Source organism: Podarcis raffonei, chromosome 7 (genome assembly GCF_027172205.1).
Source record: "Podarcis raffonei isolate rPodRaf1 chromosome 7, rPodRaf1.pri, whole genome shotgun sequence".
NCBI lineage: Eukaryota > Metazoa > Chordata > Lepidosauria > Squamata > Lacertidae > Podarcis > Podarcis raffonei.
In genome coordinates this window covers 21,222,682-21,250,643 of record NC_070608.1, presented here as the reverse complement: position 1 = coordinate 21,250,643, position 27,962 = coordinate 21,222,682, and the positions used below count along the sequence as shown (strand labels likewise).

Genomic DNA, 27,962 nt, shown 5'->3' with positions numbered 1-27,962 from the left:
AAACTGCTGCTCCATCTTGGAAACCCAAGTTGGTGGCGGTATCTGAAGGGGAGTCTGAATGCATAGAAAACAGATAGACAAACAGACAGACATCTTTCCAAATATATAGGTATAGAAAATGCTAGGCTTTCCTGACATGCTCAAGAATGCATGAGAACACTTAAGGTAAGCCAACACCCCCATTTGGTCCTGAAAATTGCAATAATAATAATAATAATAATAATAATAATAATAATAATAATGCTGGATGTCTGTTCCAGCCACTCCACCTCTTTTGTAGGAGATGAAGCTGTGGCGTTTGCCCACTCATTATGGAGATGTACTGTGGGAGAGAGAGAAAGGGTTAATAGGCTGACCAATAAGAAAGCCCAGGGGCAGAGCCTAACTGTGTTTAAGGCTCAACACAGGGGTTTGGGCAGTTAGTTCGATTGGTTTGTGGGTGGGAGGCACAGGAGTCAGAGACAGAGGGGAGACAGAGAGAGTGAATCAGATTACAGTGTTTCAAAGTATTTAAAACTTGTTTGTGTTCACAATAAACTGGAATCTTTGTTAATACGTTACAACCTGACTGAGTCTGAATATATTACCGGGAAAACCTGGTTGGTGGCAGTGGAAGAGATAAGTCATGGAGGTGCAGGGTCAATAGATTTAGAAGTGAGCTGGTTGTGTTAGATCACTTAATAGGATTGGACGCAATATTTTTTGTCATTTTCAACATGCAGTTTAGATACAACTTCCCTAGTAGTGCTCAGTTACAACACTCTTTGGTGTTCTGTATTTACATCATCAGCTTTGGGGGCCTCAGCATCTCCTATATTGGTGAGGAAATGATTGGATCTTTACAGAAGGTTAAACTTGTTTATAAATGTTTATTGGAATGCTGTAAATCAGAGGTTTGGGGCCATAGAGATGAATGGAATAGTGTTTCCTAAGCCTCTCCCCCCATGGGCAACTGGGAAATTGCTGTGGGTCCTGGCGGACCACTTAAAGATTTTTCTGCCTGTTGCAGCAATTGTAATGCCGCGGAATTCAAAGCGCAATGCAATAAAAGGCAATGTAAGAAATAAAAGAAGCAATAAAAATGCAATTAAAAAATCAATATAAATATTCAGCGGGATGGATGTGTGACCTTTCATTTTCAACCACAAATTCGCAGACACACCAAAGAGTCCCGAATGAAGCTTGTGAGCCTCTGGTGGTTCACAGACTACAGTTCGAGAACCTCTGGTATAGGGAACACTCAGCTCGATCAATGGGGAGTTGCTTTGGTGTCTACATGCAGTGTTTCTTTAGACTTAAAAATGCCAGTGATTCAACAAAAATGGTTTTCCCAGACCTGTTCTGACTCAGCGGTGCCTTCACAGGAAAGAATGCCGGAGGCACATGATGTAGGTGCGCCCTAAACTTTCTGGTTAGAGGTTGTTGTTATATTAAATGTGGGTTTTTTTGGGGGGGACCCTTGATATTTACAGATGCTCACATACTTTTAAATTATATTCAGGTGATGTGGGAATTAACAGATGGACAACAAAATTGGATCCTGCAAGCTGTTATTGTTGCGAAGGGACTTTTGAAGTGTGAGTTTGGAAGGGCAAACACCCACCATCTATTGCTCAGCGGCCTGAAGGTCTCACTGTCCTTTCTGCATTATCCAAATGAGACAGATGATTGCATCTGTTTGGACATATAGACTGCATATATATGTCTGTCAAGAGTGATTAATTATTTTCGTTGTTGTTGTTGTTAATGTGAGTTGCCACTGTTATTTTCTTTCTTTCTGTTATAGTTGAATTAAAAATAATAATAAGTGAAGGGGCTGTAGTGGGTACACTGGCCAGGAGCAGATAGACCATCTTAGGGAAGCAGGGATGGCCCCCCAATAAGGATATCATTGCTCAAGGCCTTCACAAAGGCTGGAGTCAGCACTGAATAGGTTGTAAATATGCACAGGTTTTGCAGACTGGGTTTGAATTTCCCTCAACTAAACCTTCTGTGTATATATTTGGAAAGAGGAACTTGAGGCAAAGATGTCCTTGAGCTTCCTATTATGCTGAGTGGACTTTTGGAGCTAAATTAAGCCAAACAAAAAAGGCTTTCTTTAGGATTTCAGGAGAGGGGATTGGATTGCACTTACTCATGTGGGTTTGTTGTTCTAGGTCCCTATTTCTTCTGTGTTTTGTTTTGTGTGAGTAGCAAAAAAAGAGAGAGTTAACATTACTGTCATTTTAGTTGCAAGGGACTTGTTGCAAATTAATTGGTAAGATGTAGAAAGTGCAGAGAAATCACCATATTCCCCATATGAAAATATATAATGCAGTCCTCTGGATGTTTACTCTGAAGTCAGTTAGATTGATTTCAATAGGCCTTACATCCAGGTATGTATAGAACTGCAGCCATAATCTGTGCCACCCAGAATGACGGTGCGAGTTTGCAGTGCATAATCATACAGCATTATAACAGCATCTTAAAAAGGACTGGCCATTCACTACAGAATAGCCACACTATGTTCATTTATATGTCAGGATCAAAACATATATCTTTCATGTTCAGTTTCTGTCCCCCTCCCCCCCCCCAACCTTAACTATCTTAAGCACATAGGAACAGCTGCACAATTACCCCAATTGTATATAGCTTATTTAATAGCTTCTCTATGAGGGATGCGGGTGGCGCTGTGGGTTAAACCACAGAGCCTAGGACTTGCCGATCAGAAGGTCGGCAGTTCGAATCCCTGCGACAGGGTGAGCTCTTGTTGCTCGGCCCCTGCTCCTGCCAACCTAGCAGTTTGAAAGCACATCAAAGTGCAAGTAGATAAATAGGTACCGCTCCGGCGGGAAGGTAAATGGTGTTTCCGTGCGCTGCTCTGGTTTGCCAGAAGCAGCTTAGTCATGCTGGCCACATGACCCAGGAGCTGTACGCCGGCTCCCTCGGCCAATAAAGCGAGATGAGCGCCGCAACCCCAGAGTCGGTCACGACTGGACCTAGTGGCCAGGGGTCCTTTTACCTTTACTAGCCATTTATAGCATGTATAAATTGCTATAGCCATTCCCTTCCCTCCTCTAGGAATCAGCTCTATGACGTTACTTCTTCCATTCTCCCCCCCCCCAAAAAAAAATTGCATTTATGTTTCTCTTCTCACCCCGCAATCCAGCAGCATCTGAAGAACTAAAGGTTCCTTTCCCCTGGCAAGAGGATGGGAAAGGGGAGTTGCAAGTTTAAGCTCTGCTATTGGAAAATGGTAGGAAGAAGGTCCAATTTGCCTTTGGGCAATGGACCATTGCTCAGTAGTAGACAATATGCAGTGAATGAGGAGAGTCCTAGCCTCAGTCTGATATCTTCAAAGAGCCACTGCCTATCAGAGTACAGATTGACAAATAGCCTTACCTGATATAAAGCTATTTATACCTTTGACAAGTAGTGACAATGGTTGTTACTGAGATGGTTTATATTTACATAATGAGAATGCTACTAAAAGGTGTCCAGTTTTGTGCAGGAAATGTTTTATTCTGACCAGAATTAAGTTTTGGCTGTGCACAGAATGTTTGCTCAGGCTAATGACGCCACATTAAACCTGCCACTATAGTTGCAGACCTCCCCATTTGGACAATTTATATTAAATTGGGGGCAGAGGCCTATTTGCACTTCCTGAAGCAAATTGCCGGTGTATATTCACAGCAGTTCTCCATTGCTACTTAGAGCTTTTAATTCCAGGCACCGGCTTCACGAAGACAATCAGTATTTACAGCACCGATAAGTCACTAAAAAATGAAAAAAAATCTACATAAAAATATTTTCCTGTGGCATGATCGACAGAGCAAACAGAACTGCAAAATGTTCAGAAAAGTTTATCAACAAATGCAGCAATACTAGGGTGCTAAGAGGAAGGGGGGGAATCAAAGCCTGGGGAAAACATGGACTGCTACAAATATGTATTTTGAAGCCATGTGTTAGCAGGTTACCCAGCTATGGTGATATGTAGAAAATCACTTCTTCATAGTTACAGACTTTTTATTTCATATCTGAGAGATAAAAAGTGAAATATACCAAACTTGATCCATATCCAGAATTGGAATTTCAGAATTATGGAGTCTAAAATTACAGCCCTCTCTGCTGTAGAGCAGACCTCTCTTGAAAGTGAGAAGTTTTAAAAGCTATGTTAGGTATGCCAGGAGGGTCTGCTATTGAAAGGAGAGGAGGAGGAGGACTGATCTAAAAGTGAACAGAAAATCATTTCCTGGCTTATTTCATTTTACCTTCTTTGGAACTTGGATAATTTTAGCCATCTTTTGGAGTATAGTAAAAGAAATGGCCTCCCCAGTTTAGCCACCATGAATTTTGGGCACATTGATAGATCCAGTTTTTTGCGTTGTTTAATATTATTTTAATATTGTTGGATGGAAAGACTGGACTAGGCACCTACCCCTCCCTTATTTTATTATTACTATTATTATTAATAATTTCATTTCTATACCACTTTATATTTTTAAGAGAAAAAGTGGTTTACAACTTACATTAAAACATCAAATAAAAAAAAATCCATAAGAAAACATTACTGAAGAAAGTCAAATATAAAAAGCAGCATAATTAACAGGAAACCAAAATATTATCTTAAAAGATTTCAAAATAAAACATTACAAAGGAGGTCAAGTACAGAATGCGCACTCAGTGCTGCAAACCTAACAAAAAAAAAATCATAACATTTCACAAGAAAACGTTACTAAAGGAAGTCAAACAGAAAATGCACATTTGAAACAACAGAATTAGCAAGAGAAAATAAAATGTTTTCATAAGGATAAAACAGATCTACTCCTGTTGCTACCAATCCTTGCAATGGTGGCTCATGGCGGTCTGTACTAAAAGGCAACCAAGATTGTCTCTAGCGTCTTCATCGGCCTCAGCTTTTGCAACTAGGGTTAGTTAGGGCCACACTGTCACAGGCGAGTTGGGAAAAGGCCTGCAAGGTACGTAGCAGGTCTTCCACGACTCACAGCCAAGTATGAACTGACAATAAAGTTTAATTCAACATAGTGAGCCAAAATGGTTGGAGGAAGGGCTTAATTTCCTTCGTGGGCACAAATCACGCCACATATGAGATAAGCCAACAGGCACAAGGTCAGCCAAGCCAGTTGCTATTGCAATGGTCCGGGGCCGTCTATATAAGTGATTAAGGTATGTCAGCTCATTAGCCAGCCAGTGAATCTTGTGAATTGAGTTGGAGACTGTGTTACATCTGGAGCAACAGAGGTGCTTTGTGCTTGTATATATCCGTATCTGTATCTGCACAGCCCTACTGGCTGTATGTATATACAGTGGTACCTCGGGTTACATATGCTTCAGGTTACATACGCTTCAGGTTACAGACTCCGCTAACCCATAAATAGTACCTCGGGTTAAGAACTTTGCTTCAGGATGAGAACAGAAATTGTGCTCCGGTGCGTGGCAGCAGCAGGAAGCCCCATTAGCTAAAGTGGTGCTTCAGGTTAAGAACAGTTTCAGGTTAAGAATGGACCTCCAGAACAAATTAAGTACTTAACCCGAGGTACCACTATATCAACATCCAGAACTGTATTGCGGAAGCCTACTCTTCTACAGCAGCAAACTATTTTGGACCTTAAGCTGCCTCTCTGTATGATGAATGGACCTGAGGGTAGCTTCCATTACGTGGGTATCTCACCTCTGATTCCTAACCAAAAAAATTTTCCCCTCCCCTATGTCAGAAAATTATTTTTCTTCTTCTCCTGAACAGCTGGAGAACTTCGCTCATCCCTTGTAGATCATTTGGTGAAATTCCACACACACTATTTTGCTGCCTACAAATAGCATGGAGAATTTCTGCCGACCATTTTCAAAAGCTGAACCGCCTGCATATCTGCTTCCTTCGGCAGGCTCAAAGAAGCCCTTTGAATACCATCTTTGATGCAAGGCACTGTCAGTATCAGCAGTGGGAAGTATGAGAATCACTGTTGCTCCCAGGGGCAGATTGTTGCGAGTTTTTAAGGACACAAGAAGAGCTCTGCAGGACCAGGCCAATGGAGCTCACAGTGTCCACCAGAGATGCCTATGGGAAGCCCGCAAGCAGGAACTGAGCGCAGCTGCACTTGTGATTCACAGCCACTGAGATCGTGTTTGTTATAAGAAGCTATCCATATCAAGAAAATTGACTGCATGGTAATTTTAAATTGCTTGCGATCGCTACCAGAGTTAGAGAGAAAGGAGGAAATACACAACACGCTTCTGCTATATCCAAGCAGAAGTTCTTCTTGAAACCTGCTGCTAAGAAAACTTGTCTTCCACTTTTCTGAAGCCGATTGAACTCGGTAGGGCTTACTTTTTAGACATGCACAGGTTTGTGCTCTAAATATGATTAGTTATACAAATAAAAAGGAAATTACACATTCTGTTCTGAAATACACGAATGCTGAAATAGCTCTGCATGCTATTCCTTGCCTTGTTAGAACAGTCACGCGAGGACATATTTTCATGCTCGGCGATGGTTTTGTGAGTTGTTAGCTCCCCAAGCCAGGGAAAGCCATTGTCATCTGGCTGTAGAAATAAAATAGTGCTTTTACTGGTGCAATACATTTAGAGGTCTGCAATTATATATGAATGAATGAATGAATGAAAAGAGGGGAGGATCCCGAACACCTGGAAGGAAGCATATATTACTTTAATTCCTAAAAAAGAGGTCGATATGTTGGAGCTGAAGAATTATAGACCAATTTCGTTACTAAACAACGATTATAAGTTGTTCGCAGACGTAATGGCAGAAAGATTAAAAAAGGTATTAAATAATAAAATTCATAAAGATCAAACGGGCTTCCTTCCAGGGAGACAATTGAGGGACAATGTAAGAAATGTGATAAATATTATTGAATATCTGGATATGAGAATAGATAAGCAGGCCGCCCTGGTATTTATAGATGCCGAAAAGGCATTTGATAATGTTTCATGGGGGTTCATGAGGAAAAGCTTGGAAATGATGGGGATGGGAGAAAAATTTAGAAAAGGTATCGAAGCAATCTATCATGAACAAAAGGCAAAACTCATAATAAATAATACTATGTCAGAATCTTTTGATATATTTAAAGGGACTAGGCAAGGTTGTCCTCTGTCTCCTTTATTATTTATAATAGTATTGGAAATATTCAATAAGAGCTTAAGGGAAACAACAGAGATTAAAGGAGTCAGAGTAGGAAAGAAGGAACACAAAATAAAAGCTTTTGCCGATGATATCGTATTAACACTGGAAGACCCAAAACACAGTGTAAAAGAAGCTTTAAAAAAATTTGAAGAGTTTGGTGCAGTATCAGGACTTAAGATCAATAAGAACAAAACTAAAATGTTGGTTAAAAATTTGACAAAGGAAGAAATGTTAGATTTAGAGCAAAGGACGGGACTTATGATAGCTAAGAAAGTGAAATACCTTGGAGTGTGGATTACGGTAAAGAACATTAATCTCTATAAAGATAATTATGAGGTCACTTGGAGGAATATTAAGAAAGATCTTGAAATCTGGGGGAGAATGAGGCTATCCTTCTTGGGGAGGATAGCAGTGGTGAAAATGAATGTTCTCCCCAGAATGCTGTTTTTATTTCAAACTATACCCGTACTCAAAGGTTTAAGACAATGTAAAGAATGGCAGAGAGCCCTGGGGAAGTATGTTTGGCAGGGAAAAAGACCACGAATAAAAATGAAAATATTGGTTGATAGAAAGGAAAGAGGGGGCTTTGCTCTACCGGATTTGAGCATATATTATGAAGCGGCATGTCTACTATGGCTAAGAGATTGGATTAGACTGGAAAATAGAGATATATTGGATCTGGAGGGCTTCGATAATAGGTACGGGTGGCACTCGTACCTATAGTACGAAAAGGTGAAGGTGCACAAGGGCTTTCTAAATCACATTTTCAGGGGACCAATATTTCAGGTATGGGAGAGAAATAAAAACTTATTGGAAAGGAAGACCCCCTGGTGGATCTCACCAATAGAGGTGCTAACTATCAAGAAATCTAATATGGAAGAGAAAAATGCCACCTATGAAGATCTCATAAGTAAAACAGAACAAGGTATTAAACTTAGACCGTATGAAGAAATAAAAGACTCACTTACTGGTTGGTTGCAATACCACCAGGTGAATGATTTGCTAAAAGAAGACAAAAAGAAGGCTGGTTTTGAGGATAAAAAATCTAAGTTTAATGTGGAGGTTGTTGAAGGCAAGAGTAAAATACTGTCTAAAATATATGATATACTACTCGAGTGGTATACAAAAGACGAGGAGGTGAAGGAGGCAATGACCAAATGGGCGATAGATTTCGGGTATAATATTGAATTTGAAAGATGGCTGGAATTATGGAATAAAAATATAAAGTTTACAGCGTGTACGGCACTGAGGGAAAACGTATGGAAAATGATATATAGGTGGTACCATACACTGGTGAAATTGGCCAAAATGTATAGATTAAAGAACAAAAGTTGTTGGAAATGTGGTGAGGCGGAGGGCGATCTCTATCATCTATGGTGGTCATGCAATAAAGTGAAAGGTTTTTGGGAACTAATATATAATGAGCTTAAAAAAATTCTTAAATATACATTTCCCAAAAGACCCGAAGCCTTTTTGTTAGGAATTCTGGGTAAAGAAATCAAAAAAGAAGATAAGATAATATTTCTCTATGCCACTACAGCCGCAAGAATTATGTTGGCTCAAAACTGGAAAACGGAAGTTATACCTAATATAAATGAATGGCAGCTTAAAATGGTAAATTATGCAGAGCTTGCCAGGATAACAGCAAGAATACGAGATCAAGATGAACAGGAATTTCATAAAAACTGGAACAAATATTGGAAATATATTGGAAATAATTTGTAGATGATATTAGCGGGGATGGAGTAACGCTAACAGCAGCTAATATATAAGTTTAAAAACAAAGTACATGATTATAGAATTTTTATTTGATACTTACCAAAAGGGTAGAGGGGAGTCCAAAGGTTTTTTGTTTGTTTGTTTAGGGAAGGGATATAATAAACTATGTAAATGAAAGATATGTACATATATTGTAAGATTTATTAACATGTTTATTTGTGTACCTTACATTTATAAGAATCTGTTTATTTACAAAAATTTGAATAAAAATGTATTGAGAAAAAAATAAAAAATGAATGAATGAATGAGTAAGGTAAGATCCAGAGTATTCAGGTGAACCTCTGCCAGTGTAATGGAGATTCCCTGCTCCCTCTTCCACAGGGGTGAATGGGCAAAACGGGAAGGGCTGGCTTTTCCACAAATGGAAGACACCCTTTGCATCCAAGCCCATTCAAAATAAATATACTGAGGATATTTTCATGCCTTTTTCAAACCCTAGGGCTGGATTGCAAATGGACAAAGCAAGCTGAAGGGTTTTCAGGAATGGCTAGGATAGGAAAAAAAACTCTCCTTTCTTTCATGTCGTATTTGCACATCTACAGCTGTACTACCCTGAACATGCCCAATCTCATCTGATCTCAAAAGCTAAGCAGAATCAGGCCTGGTTAGTACTTGGATGGGAGACCACCTGGGAATACCGGGTGCCATAGGAATATTACTGCTGTAAGCTGCCCAGAGTGGCTGGGGAAACCCAGCCAGATGGGCTGGGTACTACTACTACTACTTCTCTCTCTCTCTCTCTCTCTCTCTCTCTCTCTCTCTCTCCCCGCTTTTATAAAGCTTTGGATTTGGTAGTTCCATTACCATGCCCTCATTGGCTTGCTTTGGGCCTCATGAACCACCTATTGATAGGTGGCTTCTATCTATCTATCATCTATCTATATCTATCTATCTATCATCTATCTATCTATCTATCTATCATCTATCTATCTATCTATCTATCTATCATCTATCTATCTATCTATCTATCTATCTATCTATCTATCTATCTATCTATCATCTATCTCTATCTATCTATCTATCATCTATCTATCTATCTATCTATCTATCTATCTATCTATCATCTATCTATCATCTATCATCTATCTATATCTATATCTATCTATCATCTAAAAGCATTTATGAACCACTTAATATTTTAGAAATGTCTAAGCACTGTACAATATCGAAACAAACAATATAATTAAAACAAAGGCACAACGTAAAACCAATAAAGCTGTAGTACTAAAAAAAAATACAAAACCAAAATAAAACAGGAATTCAAATGCATAAACCTATTGGCTACCTCCCTAGTTTGGCAGCCTCCTTGGAATTTTGCCGTGATAAATTATCTGGCACCATCAGCAGACTTGGCTAACAGAGATTCCTAGAAGACCCCACGGCTTGCTTACTTAAGTTATGCAGCTGTCGGGTTCTTCCTGCCATTTACCTCCCAGGGTAACCCTTTGCAACCTGGTGACCAACATATGTTTTGGACTATCGTTGTGCTAGCCGGAGCTGATGGGAATTGTAGTCCAAGATGCCTGAAAATAACTTTGTTGGAGAAGGGTGGGTGAATGTTATATAAGAGAGCTGTTATATAAGATAGCCTGGCTGCTGCGCTATGATTGAAAAAGCTTTTGACGCAGTCCTCCACTTTGTATTGTTCAGGACACATCTGCAAACGTGTTTCAGTTTAACGCAAGCTTAACTGTCTTGGCTTCCCCAAAGAATCATCTGACTTGTCCACCAAAAGTTGTGAAACTTCTGTTTCAGAACATCTCTCTCTACCCCCCACTTTGAACTAGGAACTGCAACATCCTGATTTTTATCATGAGAGAGTGGCGGCCATTTTGGTTGCTGTGGTCTCATGCGATTTCATGATACAACACCCCCCCGAAAAAGCGCTTTTTCAGAACTGCGATATTGCGCAGCACCCCAAAAAAGCGCTTTTCAAAGGGGGTGGGGACTGCATTGAGAAACTGTGCCAGGTCACGGCAACCAAAATGGCCGCCATGCTCTCCCGATAAAAAACAGAAAGATGGAGTCCGTCCAGATGGCATCCCAGATTTTGGCTTCAAAGTGTTGGGAATGACCATTGCTCGGTGGCAGAACTTTCTACATGCAAAGCAGTTGTTCTGTCACTGAGCAATGGTCTTTCCCTGAGCTACATTTCCCTGGTAAGAGGGACTCAAGCTGCAGTGTCAGAAAACCCCAACCCTCAATATATACTGTATTGCTCCTGTCTGCATGCTTGTTATCACTCTCAAATAATTACGGAGCTTCTGGAGGCATGGGGTGTTCTGTTCACATGTTTTTAAGCCCTGAGGGAAAACTGTTCCCTAAAGAAAACGAGGGCGATGTGAGAGAGAATCATTACTTTCAAACAAGCCTTGGAGACCACAGCTTGCTTTCCCTTCCTGGAAGAAGTGTGCAGCCACTTTGATCATGTATCAGCTAGCAGCTGCTTATGGAGGCCAATATCATGCTTGGAAAAGCTCTTGTGTCTTGAAATGAAAATTTTTCCCCTTCTCTGGATGCTTTGGGGACACGTCTTGTGGTTTAAGGGGCTGAAATGGAAGCTGGCATTGAGCACACAAGGATTTATATGGCTGCATAGGAGAGTGGTGAGGCTCCCCCACCCAGCCTGTAGGCCAAATACAGCCCATAGTTGGACTTAATACAACCCTCTGGGTCCCTTTCTGCCCTTTGGCTGAATGGTGAGCCTCTGAGAGAGAAGGGGCTTTGATGATGTTAAATCGCACCACCTTCTTCTGCAAGAAAATCAAAGCAGACAGGAATATATACCTTGAGAGAGACAGAGACCTTGTGTTCCTTGCCAGTATGAATAAAGTGTCCCTGCATTTAGTAATTGTTTCCATCCATTTGTTACGAATTCTGTGCAATTCCATGCAATTGCATTTTGCTGTTTGAGGCTTTGAATTGCTACAAAGCAGGGCTTGCAATTTAGTTGTGTGCTGACATTGTTTGCAATCTTCAGTTGGGATTATTGAGTCAGTTTCGACTTTTGCAGGACAGATAAAGGGTGTTGGAAAGCTTTTTAAAAAGCAAACAAGCAAACTTGGTTTTATGGTTTTGAGGAGAAAATGGAAGGGGAAATTGAGTAGATTTAATAAGAATTAAGGGACGCGGGTGGCGCTGTGGGTTAAACTACAGAGCCTAGAACTTGCCGATCAGAAGGTCGGTGGTTCGAATCCCCATGACGGGATGAGCTCCCGTTGCTCGTTCCCTGCTCCTGCCAACCTAGCAGTTCGAAAGCACGTCAAAGTGCAAGTAGATAAATAGGTACTGCTCCGGCAGGAAGGTAAACGGCATTTCCGTGTGCTGCTCTGGTTCGCCAGAAGTGGCTTAGTCATGCTGGCCACATGACCCGGAAGCTGTCTGTGGACAAACGCCGGCTCCCTCGGCCTATAGAGCGAGATGAGCACACAACCCCAGAGTCGGTCACGACTGGACCTAATGGTCAGGGTTCCCTTTACCTTAATAAGAATTAAATGTATTTCCATAAGAAGTAGCTGTGTATGAGTGTGTGTGATTGTGCAGAGGATGGTCTGCCCCAGTACTGCAATGTAGCAGCCGCCAGCTTTCCGTGGTGGGTGGTGGGTAATGTGGCGCTTGTCTCAGAAATGTTTCCCCACCCTTGAAGATGCTAGAGAGGGCACGCAGGGTAGCGAAGAAGTTCTGCATTGCATTGTTTCATCCAAAGTCTAGTTTAAAGCATCCCCATATTTTGCACATCCGTTCCCAGTTTCACTACATTGCATGTGACAGGTGCTTGAATGTGTTGTGAACTGCGAGCCCTGACTTCAAAGGGAGGTTGCACATTCAGGCGATTCCATAATATTCCGTTAAAGCCGAGTTAAACTGATTCCACATGACATCAGTATTAATGAGGATCAGTAAGTAGTGCAGGCTGTAACCTCAGGCCAGGCAGCGAGCAGAAAATCACAGGAACAGAATCCTGCTACAGAATTAGAGGCAGCCCATTACTGCGAATGAAGACAGATCCCGCCTGACTCACCGCCCGCCCCCCATGCGGAAGGGGTGAAGCTCCAGTAAATACAAATGGATATCGAAGGTGACCGGTGACAACATCACACATGGCTGGCTTCCTCTGATTTGACAGTGCCTTCAGAGCGTCTTGAGGCGCTCTCTGAGCTAGCAGCCATTTAATGGTTGGTTTTGCAAAGGATTTGCATCCCTGCAGACGTAGAGGGAGTGCTTGCATTCAAATGGGCATAAAAAATTAAGTCTGCCCCATTGCTTCTTACGGCGTTGGGGGTGCCAGATCTCTGAACACGGACAGCTCCAAGAGGTATCTGGACAGGAGCTGGTTGGAAATGCTGACATTTCAGCATGGAATGCGCTTTGTCATGGAATGTGGACTATAACACCTTGCCGTGTGCGTTTGTGTGTGCATGCATGAGAGAGAGAAAACAACACAACAACAACAACATTTCCTACATGTAAGCTTCTTAAACTTGCAATTCAATTGGAGGCCGGCGCACCTTTCATGGATCCTCGTAGCATCCCCAAGAGTGATGCTGCCCGATCTTTTCGTCTTGAGTTGAGAATATTACTGTTTTGCTTCGTGAGAAGCAGCTGCTGTAAATTGGGACATGGGCTTAGTATTGAAATAGTGCTTTTCCTAAGTATGCACAACTTCTAATCTCTGGCCTGTGTTTATTTCCCTTCCCTACGGAAGCAGTGTGGACTGAGTGAGGGTCAAGATCTGGGCATGTGGGAAGCCTGATGTACAAACAGTGGTGCCTCGAGTTACAAACATCTCAGGTTACAAACGCTTCAGGTTACAAACTCCGCTAACCTGGAAGAGTTACCTCTAGTTGAGAACTTTGCCCCAGGATGTGAACAGAAATCGTGTGCTGGCCACGCAGCAGCAGCAAGAGGCCCCATTAGCGAAAGCATGCCTCTAGTTAAGAACAGTTTCAAGTTAAGAACGCACCTCTGGAACAAATTAAGTTTGTAGCTAGAGGTACCACTGTATTTTGTCTACCTAATAAGAACGAAATTGTTCCCTCCCAAATGCTCTTACCTGGTGAGCTGAGGAGCACATTCTGCCCAGTGTACTTCAGTCTCCAACTTCAGCCTGATTCCCATCTCCATCTGTTAATGGCAGGGACCTTTTGCTGAAGAAGCGTAACCCCTCTTAACCATGACTGGGTCTAGGAATGAAGGAGCAAAGCAGTGATGGAGAATTGTGCCCCCCTTGCCAGCACTGTAGTTGGCCTTCAGTTCCCATTATCTCTGATGATTGGCCTTGCTAACTGGAGTTGATGAGAGTTGGGAGTCCCAGAACATCTGCAGAGCCACAAGTTTCTCATCTCTGCTATATACCAGGTGTGACAAGTGTTGAGTGTGATCCAGACAGGGTTAAGGACTTTTAATGATAATTGATTTCAGGGGGATGGATTTTAGCATGTGTTTGATTGTTCCGCTTAAATTGAACGCAACTTTAAAGTGCTTAACTTTGGATAGATGGTGCAAAAATACACCCAAAACCTTCTCAAAATAAATACTTAAAAACCAAATATCGAAACTGTTGAGTATTTTGTTTTCAGCAGCAAAACTATCTATCTGGCTAGCATCCCCCCCCCTCCCTCTCTTCTTTCCCCTTCCCCCTGATTATTGTCTTCCTGGCCTGGGATAAAATGTAACTCTGTTTTTCACATTGCAACAGAAACTGGATTTTTTAAAAAATGGAAACAGGAAAGAGGAGCCATGGGGTTGGGGCAAGATGCTGAATCACGAGATGGGGATGATTTTCATGACTTGTTCTGATAAGTCTGACTAGTAACATCAACAAGTTTGGTTCCATTAATTATTTTTGAAACAGGCGACCTTTTCCTCTGCTGTGTTGTTTCTGTTGAGTCATTTCGAAAGAAAGGGATGCAGTAACATACAAGAAGTAGGTGTGCGCAGAATGAAACATCTGAAATTCTTGTCAAGGTCAATTGTTGTGACTTGAAAGGCTCGTTGAAAATAAAAGGTGTATTGGCTACCGGGGAAGGCTGGGGGAATTCCTCTTACGGTCATTGTGTTGCAGTGTTACCCTATTCTAGAGGTGGGGAATCTTAGGACTGGAGTGTCTTGCCAAATGCAAGGTGGTTCTTTTAAAAATAGATTCAGGATCAACACAAACGCAAGTGGTTGAGAAGATTACAGATTTTATTCCAAATAGCAAGCAGTATATACATTACCAAGGAAGCACTTCAATCGGCCACTGGGAAACCCTGCCAGAAGTGGCGAAGAGACCACCAGGTAGTCTTGATGCATAGCACTGTGGCCACAGTCTATGCAGAGCTCCCACTTGGCATGCTCCAAAACTAGATACTTTATAGACCTGTGTCCTATTGGACTAACACAGGCTCAACCAGAGCTACACTACATCAAAGGCTTTGCTGACCAGTTTCATCAATACATCAAGGGCCTTTTCACAAAGGATACTGAAAGCAATAAAACATAGAAGCCAGAGTCAGGAAGGAATAACCAGAGACGAAAGAGCTGATCACTATCTCCCCAAAGTACAATAATCTGCAATAATTATCCCATACATGGGGAGTGAGGAATGCGGCCCTACAAACCTTTCTCTGTGGCCCTCAGGACTCTTCCCAAACCACCCCCCTCACTCCTTGAGTATTTTTGCCTGCCTGGAATGTGCCCTTCAACTCTGCTGATGACTCCTGCTTGGCTGGATAGAGAGGCGCTGTAAGAACATGTGTAGAAACTGGTCTGAGGTAGACAGCAGACATTCATATTTGCTGTGGGAATCTCCTAGTCTACTCCTTCACCCAAGTGTGGTGTTGTGGGTGGGAAAAGGGAAGGAAGAGCAACAACCCCACACTTACCAACAGGCTCAATTCAGACACCACACAACTTCTCCTTGGTTATTTTGGGCAAGTTTCCCCTGGTTCTACATTTTTTAAAATATAAAAATGGTTTTGTACCTTTGTGAGCTTTGAGGTTCCCCTAAGACTGCTGACGTCTTCCTCCTGCTCTCCGTTGACCTGTTTTTGCTCCAGTACTGTCAGCACCCCCACCTGAGTCCTCTGTTAGGAGTGAGGAGTTCAAACAGTGTCTTTTGTGTACTGTGTGCATCACATTTCAAGTGGGATCTCAGAGGACCTACTAGCCCACCACAAAAATAAGATGTCTTCCTATGGAAAGCTGATAATGTCAGGGAGATGGTGAGGCTGGAACCATTCACCCTGTTTTCTACATGTTTTCCATGGGCAGGAAATACTTGCAGTTTGGTGGTGCAGCCCAGGTGTTCATGAAAACTAGACCTCAGTGAGAATCCAAGAAGATGAATTAATTGCCTGTGATAAGCAGGTGCACATTTCATTTGTCTAGCTCCTTTTATGTTTTACTGCTCTCTGTCATGGCAATGGGAGAATTGTATCCCTGTAACGATTAATTAATCTTTCAAAACTTTGAAAGATTCACATGTCTTTCCTAGAAATGAGGAAACGAAGGATTTTTCAATGGCATCTTGAAAATGCTTCGGATGCTAAGGGAGGAGTTCAGTGCTTTGCTTTTCTGATCGTTCTGTCAGCAGAAGGATTTCTGCTTCCCAAATGGAATAACACCCCCTGCCCCATTTTCTGGTGGTTCTCCTAATGCTCCAGAGCAGATCTGAGGAAGGTGCAATAGTTGTGGTGGATGGGGGCGGCGAGAGCAGGATCCAGACCTTATGGCTTTATCCCCGCAATAACTGGCAGTATGCTATTTATAGAAATCTAGACTGGTAATGCTTGCAAAAGAAGTTCACTTAACTGGAACTTAAGTAGTGTTTAAAGTTTCTGACATGTATAAAACAATGTCTTGAATTTAATGGATTTATGCTTGTCAAACATTGCTTTGAAAACTCCTCCGAGTCTCTGCATTTGAGATTGAAAGTTGCCAAAGGATGTTTTAGGAGAAGAGGCATTATATAATTAACAATCAAGTTACTTGACCATTATAATGAAATCTTCCTATGCCTAGAGTCTGATGTCCTTGGAGTGACATAAATCCAAGGGGTCACTTTCAGTGCATTATATAATAGGCTCTCAGTGGTTTGGGGCAAAAGCAAATTGACTACTGTTGTTGAAGCTTCTCTATATTACAGATGAATAGTGGGAGTCCTTGCAGTTCTTAGTGAAGTTTTCTATGATGTATTTGGGAGAGGAATGGCAGGATAATGACTGAAGCCTTATAGGAAAATTTCATACAAAGCCCCTTCTCTCTAACTTGGAGGTAGGTTTGCTTTTAACTAGACTGTAGTAGTAGGACTAATATGGAGCATGAAAACAAAGTAAAGGACATTACTTAATATTCTATGGCTTGTAGCAGCCTTCAGCTCACACAAGGAAATTTCCTCTTCTCTCCCCTAAAGCCCCTCATGCACCCTCAAAACTGCTCCAGAATATTGAGAGACCCTCTGGCTCCCCTCAGCTGCCAGGGGGGCACGGAGAGCTCCCAGGTGGCATGGAACTCCAGAAATCCCTGGATCATCTCCACCCACCTACCCCCCACCCAACTCCTCTGCCTACACCCTTGTGCAAATGAATTGAAGCAAAGCATGTTTTCTATCTTACCCGTAACCCTGTACAGTGGTACCTCTGGTTGCGAACGGGATCCGTTCTGGAGGCCCATTCACAACATGAAAAGAACACAACCCGCAGTGTTGCGTCTGCGCACGCGCGGGTTGCAATTTGCCACTTTTGCGCATGTGTGTGACGTCATTTTGCACTTCTGCACATGCGCGAGTGGCGAAACCCGGAAGTAACCCTTTCTGGTACTTCCGGGTCGCTGCGGGACGTAACCTGAAAGAACATAACATGAAGCGGACTTAACATGAGGTATGACTGTACTCAAAACAAACACGAAAAGTCAGTTGATCATTATCGTGTCGGAAGCCTGCAGCCAATGGAAGGAATGATGCGCTCGCCACAATATATTGAGGTTCTATGAAAGAGAGTTGTTCCAGAGCTGGAAAAGAGGTATCCTGACAGTACTGGGATATTGCAGCAGTGGTGAAGAAATTCATGAAAGAGCAGCAAATACAGGTATTTGATCGGCCAGGGATTTCCCCCGGACATAAATCCCTTTGAGAATTTGTGGGCTATATGAAAAAGTCGCCTCCGTGCTGTGGACTGTATGACTATGGAGAGGCTCATTCAAGCACTGATTCAAGTGTGGTACAGGGATCTGAAAATCAACACTGACTGTTCAAAACTAGTAGACTCCGTCCCAAACCGTGTTCAAATGCTGCTTAAAAATAGCAGAGGTCATATCCATTACTAATGTACGTATATGTGAGTTTTGTACATGTATATGTGAGTTTTGTACAAAAAACTACATTGTTTGTTTCAATTAATTTGCACAAGGGTGTACATGTTCCCCTCACCTCTCAGTCTCCTGACTGCCCCTGACTGGGAGCAACAGTTGCTTAACATGGTATCTATTGAAAGAAGTAATAACAAACTCATATATGTGAAAGCAGGTTCCATTGAAATCTAGCTTTAAGATCAGGGTGTTAGGGACTTACGGTGGATGGAAACCCAGCACTGCGGATACACAACTCAGTGTTCTGCCGTGGCCACTTTAAATGCTTCAAATGGGCTCTTCTAATAGCATAAATAGGCTGAAATATGAAACAGTGAAGGTTAACAGCAGTGGCTGTATCAAACGATTTTTCTCTTCCTTCAGAGGGTTGGGAGGACTGGGCTGAGGTTGAACAGTTTGGGGCAACTACAGCGCTGATTGGCACCTGAATGAATCCCAAATCAGCTGAAAAGCATCTGGGAGAGCAAATTGGGGACGCACACCAAGGCCTCAGCTCCATTTGGTGGGGCCATTCAACATCCGCAGATCTTGGCGCCAGCTTTCAGGGCTTCGCTATATTTCCCTGTCCTTTAAGCTCAGCCCCTTTCATATTGCTCCTTCCTATCAACATGTGGCTCTTTTTCTTGCGCTCTTAAAGGCAGAACTGTGCACTTAGCAGATAAGATTTTTATAGCAGGCGCCTATTCAGAAAGGAAGAATTAATGGGAAATTGCCACTGTACTTTCAACACATGTTTTCCTTGCTGTGCCATACCTTTCTGAGGCTGAAAGGGAGAGAAATTGCCGCATTCTCGTATTTCCATTCCACTGTAAGCAATCAAAAAATTATCTCTCAAGCTGGAAGGGACATCTTTTCACGAAGCATGGCTTTATCCTAGGCTCAGTGTTACAAAGCCTGATGCTGAACATACGGAATCCATAGGAGCTGAAGCTTATTATTATTATTATTATTATTATTATTATTATTAGTTTTCCCCTCCCTGACACACACATGCCCAGAATTTGACTGTGGACAAACAGGCATGGGGATTGTTATATGGCAATCAGACTTTACAGTTGTGGAGCTGCAACAAACTGTTGCAGTGTAGATGTCTTCTGTTCAGGGTTTTGGGTGTTCTGTTCCATTTCTCCCACTTGCTTTTCTCCTCCCCACTCCCAACCACCCCAGTCAGTATTCCTTTGCCCTCTGTCCATGCTCAGTACCCATTGGACTGTGCAGTTTTCTCTCACTCCAACCCCTGGAGGGAAATGCCTTTCCTTCGTATTTCTTCAAACTTTGGAGTTTTCCCCAACCCAGCCAATACCACCCCGTTGTGCTTGGGAGATGCCATTTGGGTTACATAATGGCACTCAATAATAATAATAATAATAATAATAATAATAATAATAATAATAATAATAATAATTATTATTATTTATTATTTATACCGCGCCCATCTGGCTGGGCTTCCCCAGCCACTCTGGGCGGCTTCCAACAAAATATTAAAATACCGTATTGCATCAAACATTAAAAGCTTCCCTAAACAGGGCTGCTTTCAGATGTCTTCTAAAAGTCTGGTAGTAGTTGTTCTCGTTGACATCTGGTGGGAGGGTGTTCCACAGGGCGGGTGCCACTACCGAGAAGGCCCTCTGCCTGGCTCCCTGTAACTTGGCTTCTCGCAGCGAGGGAACCGCCAGAAGGCCCTCGGCGCTGGACCTCAGTGTCCGGGCAGAACAATGGGGGTGGAGATGCTCCTTCAGGTATACTGGACCGAGGCTGAGCTTGAACATTGGAAATGACTAGGTTTACGTTTTAAAGTGGTGGTGTACTGTGGCAGACAGCGTAGCTTAGTTACCCTAGGGGTCGTCAGCTGGCTTCCTGCATCTCTTAAGAGACGAAACCTCGTTCAACAACACCTGAACCCTCATCTCAACCCAAAATAGTTACGGCCCAACTTTGGGAAGGCTCGGAAAGAAGGAAACTGAAAAGGAACTTCAGTGTTTGGCGCCAGATGGTGCTTCCCAACACGAAGTATTTTTTTCCTTTCCGTGTGTGCTTTATAAAGCTTCAGTAATCCCAGCGTTCCTTCACCACCTGTCTGTCTCCATTTCAGGAAGCAGAACCTGATGCTTTTTGGCAAAGCGCAACGCCACGTCTGAGCTGCCGCTGCTGCTACTTACAGCAGTCAAACTTCTCTCCTTTAATGTCAGGCAAACAGAAGGGAGGTTGACTATTTATTTATTTTTATCATCTGAGAAGCTAATAATACCACCACCCAGCCAGATGCAAGCTGCTGGAGGAGCCTGTGGTTACTCAGAAGTCATCTGGCGAGGGATGACTTGCCTGTTCTCCTGGCACTGCCCTATGAACCTCCTCCTACGTAACCAGAATAATCAGAGTTAAACAGGATTACCTGAAACCTCGCCACCTCTGAAGTGGGTCTGAGTAATATTTAATGCTTTATTATTCCTTTGACAATTCACTTCAGAAAAACCGCTCGGTGTGCCTTTAAAGGCCACACGACACCGTGGCTCATGGAACTGTCATCCCCCTCTTGTCCCGGATCTTTTTTTAAAAAGAAAAGCAACAGTGGAGGCTGCTATTTTGAGTGGATCACCTGCAGGGGGAAAAGAGGCTGCTTAACCCTTTCCTCTAGGGCCATTTCCAGTCCAAAATTACCTCTCCCAGCTGCATGGGAAATTACCTCTCCCAGCTGTTGTGGAGAGCCGTATCTTTTCCCCTGAGGTGTGAGGAAAACAACATATAAGGGGAAAGGATTAAGCAGCAACCTCCCCACTTGGCTTGCCAGCCAGCCAGCCAGCATCCCATAATTGTTTTCCCTTTAAAAAAAAAGAGAGAGAGAGAGAGAGAGAGAGAGAGAGAGAGAGTGGTGGAGGGGGTTGCAGAACTTTTTATATAATCCTGAGCAGGTGTTTTCGTTCTGTCTCACAGCACCAAGTACAGAAGAATTTGCACCCATCTTTGCCTTGGGTCACTGAGGTGGCTTCTCAGGGACGCAAAGTCTCAGAGCTAATGTGTACCTAAGAGCTGGTTTTCTCATGTGTGAATTTCATGTGCAGGTGATGACATCACAAACAGAAACAGTTACAGAAACTGTGGACTAGCGTTGAATGCCACAGTAGCCTTCCCTCCTCCACACAATAGCAAATATTTATTCCTATGTTCCTGGTTGAATAACCCTAAGATCATTGGGTGGAAGAAGGTTTTTATTTTTATTTTCCAAAAGGAAGTTTTTGACCGAAAATGATTTTAGGTGTTTTTAATTGTGTCTGGGACACGGGTGGTGCTGTGGGTTAAACCACAGAGCCTAGGACTTGCTGATCAGAAGGTTGGTGGTTCGAATCCCCGCAACGGGGTGAGCTCCTGTTGCTCAGTCCCTGTTCCTGCCAACCTAGCAGTTCAAAAGCACATCAAAGTGCAAGAAGATAAATAGGTACCGCTCCAGCGGGAAGGTATATGGCGTTTCCGTGCACTACTCTGGTTCGCCAGAAGCAGCTTAGTCATGCTGGCCACATGACCCGGAAGCTGTACGCTGGTTCCCTCAGCCAATAAAGCGAGATGAGCACTGCAACCCCAGAGTCGGTCACGACCGGACCTAATGGTCAGGCGTCCCTTTACCTTTACCTTTAATTGTAGTTTTTTGTTTTATAATCTTTTGATCCATTTTAGAACGCTTGCTTTCATATGTTTCATATGTGTCATATGGCACATATCCGTTTGCAGCCCTGGGTTCCTCAGAGAAGAAGAGAGGGACAGAAATGCAGTAAATAAATAACACACAACTTATTCCCACTTCATCCCCGTGATTGAAACTGCAGCGTGTTGTTTTTCATCCAGTAGGTGGCAATAGCACACAAGCATGCTCTAAACTTGGAAGCGAATCCTCTTCCAGGTGAGCCTTGCAAGCAAAGTACAAAACCAACACTGAAATGAGGAACCGATAGGCTAATTGCTCATTAGGTTACCAGTCTGCCCATTTCTTAATTTTTTTTTTAAAGTTCACTATTTTTCTCATTTTCACATTTTTGTCCACGGATTTATTTTTAACTTCTGATTTCCCCCTCCCCCAGAATGAATGCTTTGATGCAGTATTTTTAAGCTGGGTGATGGTAACTCGCTCCGCAATTCCATTTGGAAAGCTCCCACCCCCCCTTCCCCTTCCCCCTTATGCCTTTTCCTTATTTATTCATTTAATATGCCCATTTAATTATTTATATGCACGCGAAAGCTCGGAGCAGCTCAGAGCATTTTAAAAAATAATGAATGCTAAATGATACAATATATGGAAATCTTAAGCTGCATAATTCACAAATGAATCTGGCATTCACAACACTGATTTGAAGAAGAAAAAAAAACCAACGTGTCGGCTACTGAATCAATAGGCAGGGATGTTGCCTGCAGGGATCTTCCTCTCTGTATTCTGTCCGCACCACCTTCCAGAGGGACAGAATCAGGCATGTGAAGGTGACTGCCCTGTATGTCCGCTCTTCTCATTCCTCCCTCTCTCAGATCAGCTGCCCAGGCAGAGGTAGACAGGAGCAATGGGACCAGGAGACTGCAGGGAACGGAAAGAGGGTCTGTGGCTGGGATGTAGACCTCACCGGGTACCCAGGTACCCAACAAATCATTGAATTGTAGAGTTGGAAGGGACCCGAAGTGCAGGAATATTCTGGGGACAAAACAGCAAAGACCTAATGAAGAGAGCACAGCAGAGGTTATATTTTCTGAGAATCCTCCGGAAAAATAATCTCTCAAAGGACCTGTTGATGGCATTTTATCATTATATTGTTGAGAGTGTAGGAACTTAGGGTCTCTGTGTGTGGTTTGGGAGCACGGTCAGGGGGAAAAACAACGCTGTCCAAGGTTGTAAAGACTGCGGAGAGAATAATTGGGTGCACTCTTCCCACCTTGGATCAAATTTATGCTTCCAGGTGCCATAAGAAAGCTGCAGAGATAGTGCAGGACCCTGGAAATGGTCTCTTTCAGCTTCTGCCTTCTGGAAGAAGGTACAGGGTTATAAAGACTAGGACTAGCCGCCTGAGAAACAGTTTCTATCCAAATGCGATTTTGGTTTTAAACGCAGTGTAAGGTAGTCTCTATGTATGTTGTATTCAATTGTGGGGTATCAGATATTTTAGGTGCTAACCAGGCTGGGATAGTTGGGATAGCAGGCTTGTGGGTTTTTGAATGTCTGATGTAGATTTTTTCAGTTTCGTTGTTCTGTATTGGACAATGACAAGAAAGATTATCGTATCATATCAAAACTGACTCATTGCACCAACCCTGACGGAGAAGCCATTGAGGGGAGCCACATTGCTCTGCTTTCCTTTGGACCACATCAGCAAGGCTGAGGGGGCGGGGTCCTGTTGTCTGTGAAGCCCAGGACCTCCAAATACACTTGCACTCCTGAGGGCACTTCAGTGCTTGCAGTGGTTTGACTTCACCCCTGGAGGCGCATTCCATTGTCTCTCAAGACAGACTGATGCCAACAAATAAAATGATGTATCTTCCTTTGTATTAATATGCTGCTCATGGCTTTGGAGGCCAAAAAGCAGTACTGTATATAAATAAACCACAATGCAACACATACACACACCCCTTCTGGCCTGAGAGATTTTAACGAATCCTTAAAACACATTGTTGTTGTTGTTGTTTAGTCGTGTCCGACTCTTCGTGACCCCATGGACCAGAGCACGCCAGGCACTTCTGTCCTCCACTGCCTCCCGCAGTTTGATCAAACTCATGCTGGTAGCTTCAAGAACACCATCCAACCATCTCATCCTCTGTCGTCCCCTTCTCCTTGTGCCCTCCATCTTTCCCAACATCAGGGTCTTTTCCAGGGAGTCTTCTCTTCTCATGAGGTGGCCAAAGTATTGGAGCCTCAGCTTCACGATCTGTCCTTCCAGTGAGCATTCAGAGCTGATTTCCTTAAGAATGGAGAGGTTTGATCTTCTTGCAGTCCATGGGACTCTCAAGAGTCTCCTCCAGCACCAGAATTCAAAAGCATCAATTCTTCGGCGATCGGCCTTCTTTATGGTCCAGCTCTCACTTCCATACATCACTACTGGGAAAACCATAGCTTTAACTATACGGACCTTTGTTGGCAAGGTGATGTCTCTGCTTTTTAAGATGCTGTCTAGGTTTGCCATCGCCTTTCTCCCAAGGAGCAGGTGTCTTTTAATTTCGTGACTGCTGTCACCATCTGCAGTGATCATGGAGCCCAAGAAAGTAAAATCTCTCACTGCCTCCATTTCTTCCCCTTCTATTTGCCAGGAGGTGATGGGCCCAGTGGCCATGATCTTCGTTTTTTGATGTTGAGCTTCAGACCATATTTTGCGCTCTCTTTCACCCTCATTAAAAAGGTTCTTTAATTCCTCTTCACTTTCTGCCATCAAGGTTGTGTCATCTGCATATCTGAGGTTGCTGATATTTCTTCCGGCGATCTTAATTCCGGCTTGGGATTCATCCAGCCCAGCCTTTCGCATGATGAATTCTGCATATAAGTTAAATAAGCAGGGAGACAATATACAGCCTTGTCGTACTCCTTTCCCAATTTTGAACCAGTCAGTTGTTCCATATCCCGTTCTAACTGTAGATTCTTGTCCCACATAGAGATTTCTCAGGAGACAGATGAGATGATCAGGCACTCCCATTTCTTTAAGAACTTGCCATAGTTTGCTGTGGTCGACACAGTCAAAGTACTTACTGTAGAATCCCAAAAATGGCACGTAGGATTGTTCAATTTGGTGATTGCACTCTTCACTAGCTAAGCAATAATTCACTCAATCCTCGTCATCGGTCACAGCTGTTGAGGTACATATATCTTCACACAGACGTCACTCTCATTGAAAACCTTCAAAACAGCAACGTAAAACAGGATGGAGGAAGCCTGCTTCAAGCCCATAATGCCTGTTATGAATGATATAGTACATCACTGTTTATATTTCAGCATGTGTGCATGTGTTGAACGATTCGTGAGAGCCCAGGGTCACAAGTTCAGATCGCCAATGCGTACGCTGCAAGCTATGTGAGAACCCCTCAAAACAAAACCCAAATCTGTGCAAACGGGATGTTTTTATAAAAGTATTTCTGATAGCCCTGTTTTTCTTGGTTTAAGCTTGGCTTAGGTTCAACTTCTCCAGCTTTCTGATCCAGGAGACAGGATTAAACATGGGGGTAGGGGGTGTCATGAGAACACCAGAAAGCTGTCCAGTGTCCTAGTCTCATGCTGGTCGACCAGATGTCTCTTGGGGAAAGGAGGTTGGCAATCCCACCTGCCATTGCACCTGATGTGTTCTGCCTATACATGATTTTGGCTTTAGGCACAATCTCTCGAACGTGACCCGTGCATAAGCTGCAGGCCTACTGAATGGTGCTTTTGATTCTAGAGGTAGTGCACATGGCTAGGAGCTAACTGATAGCCTCGGCCCATTATACCTGAAGGAGCATTTCCACTCCCATCGCTCTGCCTGGACACTGAGGTCCAGCTCTGAGGGCCCTCTAGCGGTTCCCTCACTGCAAGAAATGAGGTTACAGGGAACCAGGCAGAGGGCCTTCTCGGTAGTGACGGCCACCCTGTGGAACACCCTCCCATCAGATGTCAAGGAAATAAGCAACTATCTGACTTTTAGAAGACATCTGAAGGCAGCCCTGTTTAGGGAAGTTTTTGATGTTTGATGTTTTATTGTGCTTTTAATATTCTGGGGTGGCTGGGGAAACCCAAAAACCAGCCAGATGGGTGGGGTATAACTATTATTTATTATTATTATTATTATTATTATTATTATTATTATTATTATTATTTATTAATTTCCCCATCATTAATTTGTCAAATCCACCCTTAAAGCTGTCCAAATTGATGGCCATTTCTACATATTGTGGAATCAAATTTCATAGCTTAACTCCTCACCATGTAAAGAAGCCCCTCCTCTTTTCTGTCCCAAATCTTCCAACAATTAGCGCCATTGGTCGCATGTGCTAAAAAGCATGCTGTTCTTCTGTTGAAGCCTCTGTCGCGGTTATCTGGCTCTCTCAGACATTAGCAAGGAAACGTTCTATTTCTGAGATTCTGTGTGCAAGGCTTGGAGGCTGGGGGTTAAAGAAAGGAATTTGGAAATGTATATTTGAAAAGCAGCTTTTGAGTTACTCTATAGAAGATCGTGGCCCCGTGTTAACATAATGAAACTCTGCAATTGGGAAGATTAAAGGATTAAAAATATGCCTCTGTAGAAACTGCCTGCTGTCCTGGACTTGACCCATACATTAACATTTTTTTTCAAATGGCTTTCATGCTACGTAAGAAATATTGTACATCTTTTCATGTCCTGCACAATATTAATCTTGTAATCTAGAGGACCTCTTTCCCTTTCTGTGTAAGGAAATGGAGTCCTGCTGAGCCAGAATGTGTGGGTGTGTGGTTTGCGAACATTTCCACCCCATTCCATGAAACATAATTCTCAAGGGAGTGGGCGGGGAGTGGAAAACAGAACGTGCTCAGGGTGCAAGTGCTTAGATGGTGCCAGGAAGTGAGGAAGCACCGGCCCTTGTTGCTTGGTCAACAGGGATGCATTCTCTCATTCTCTTCCCATTTCAGAGTGAGGACAATGGATGGCTTCATTTGCGCCCAGCGATGGCATCATCACTGGCCCAATGGATGTGGTTTTACAAAGGATCCCCAAATGGCCGGCCACATCCGGTGAAGAAGTCATTTAGGTTTGGTAAAAAAAACAAGATGGCGCCAAAGAAAAGCTGATGGAGCAAGCAGCATTTCTGAACAAATGTGGGGGGAAATGCACAGAAGAATGGGTGCTAGCTTCCTCCGCCAGAGACCCTTTCCCTGTCCAAATGGGAAGGATTATGGTTCATTGGGAGAACATATGGAAACCTGTACAGTGGTACCTCAGGTTACATACGCTTCAGGTTACATACGCTTCAGGTTACAGACTCCGCTAACCCAGAAATAATGCTTCAGGTTAAGAACTTTGCTTCAGGATGAGAACAGAAATCGTGCTCTGGCGGCGCAGCAGCAGCAGGAAGCCCCATTAGCTAAAGTGGTGCTTCAGGTTAAGAACGGACCTCTGGAACGAATTAAGTACTTAACCCGAGGTACCACTGTAATGATCTCAGGCAGGCAAGCAAGCTCCGATAAGAATTAATGAGTCTCTGGCATTTTTATGTACGTTTATTTACAATTTGGTCACTCTTAGGCTCTGCCCCTGTCATGGCACAAAGGGCGCCAAAGTCCAGTCCTTCCCCTCTTACACTTCCATTGCATTTTAACCCTTTCAGTTCTTCTGGTTCGAGGAGAAGGTGAGTGAACTTGCCTCCTGCTATCAAACGGAGAGCCCTCTAAACATTGCCTGCCTCCCTGTTGCATAACAACCCCCCAATGTCATCTATCTCCTTCCCTGCCTCTGCCTGTGAGCTTTCCGAGTCTGGGAACTCTTGGTGAAGGGGGTGGTGCGGCGAAATAGCCCACTCCTGCTCTGGCTGTGGCTGCAATTCCTCGTCTCCGGAGTTAGACTCTGTCTCCCTTTATACAGTCATTCCTTCCTTTTCAGAGTCTGACCCTTCCCAGGCATTTGATTCAGCCACATCCCTGATATAAAGCCACTGTTGGTCAGTATAGACCAGTGGTTTCCAATTAGCTAAGTACTGTGGATCTGTTTTTCAGGAGCCAAGCCATGGACCCCCTATT

At 43.1% G+C, this 27,962-nt stretch overlaps 1 protein-coding gene and 1 pseudogene across 3 annotated transcripts in view; both read left to right on the top strand.

Moving 5' to 3' along the window:
* The window catches only part of OXR1 (oxidation resistance 1), a 235,889-nt gene that overhangs the window by 70,345 nt on the left and 137,582 nt on the right, over positions 1–27,962 (top strand). The window lies entirely within an intron of this gene.
* On the top strand, positions 9,452–9,570 carry LOC128418130 (uncharacterized; annotated as a pseudogene).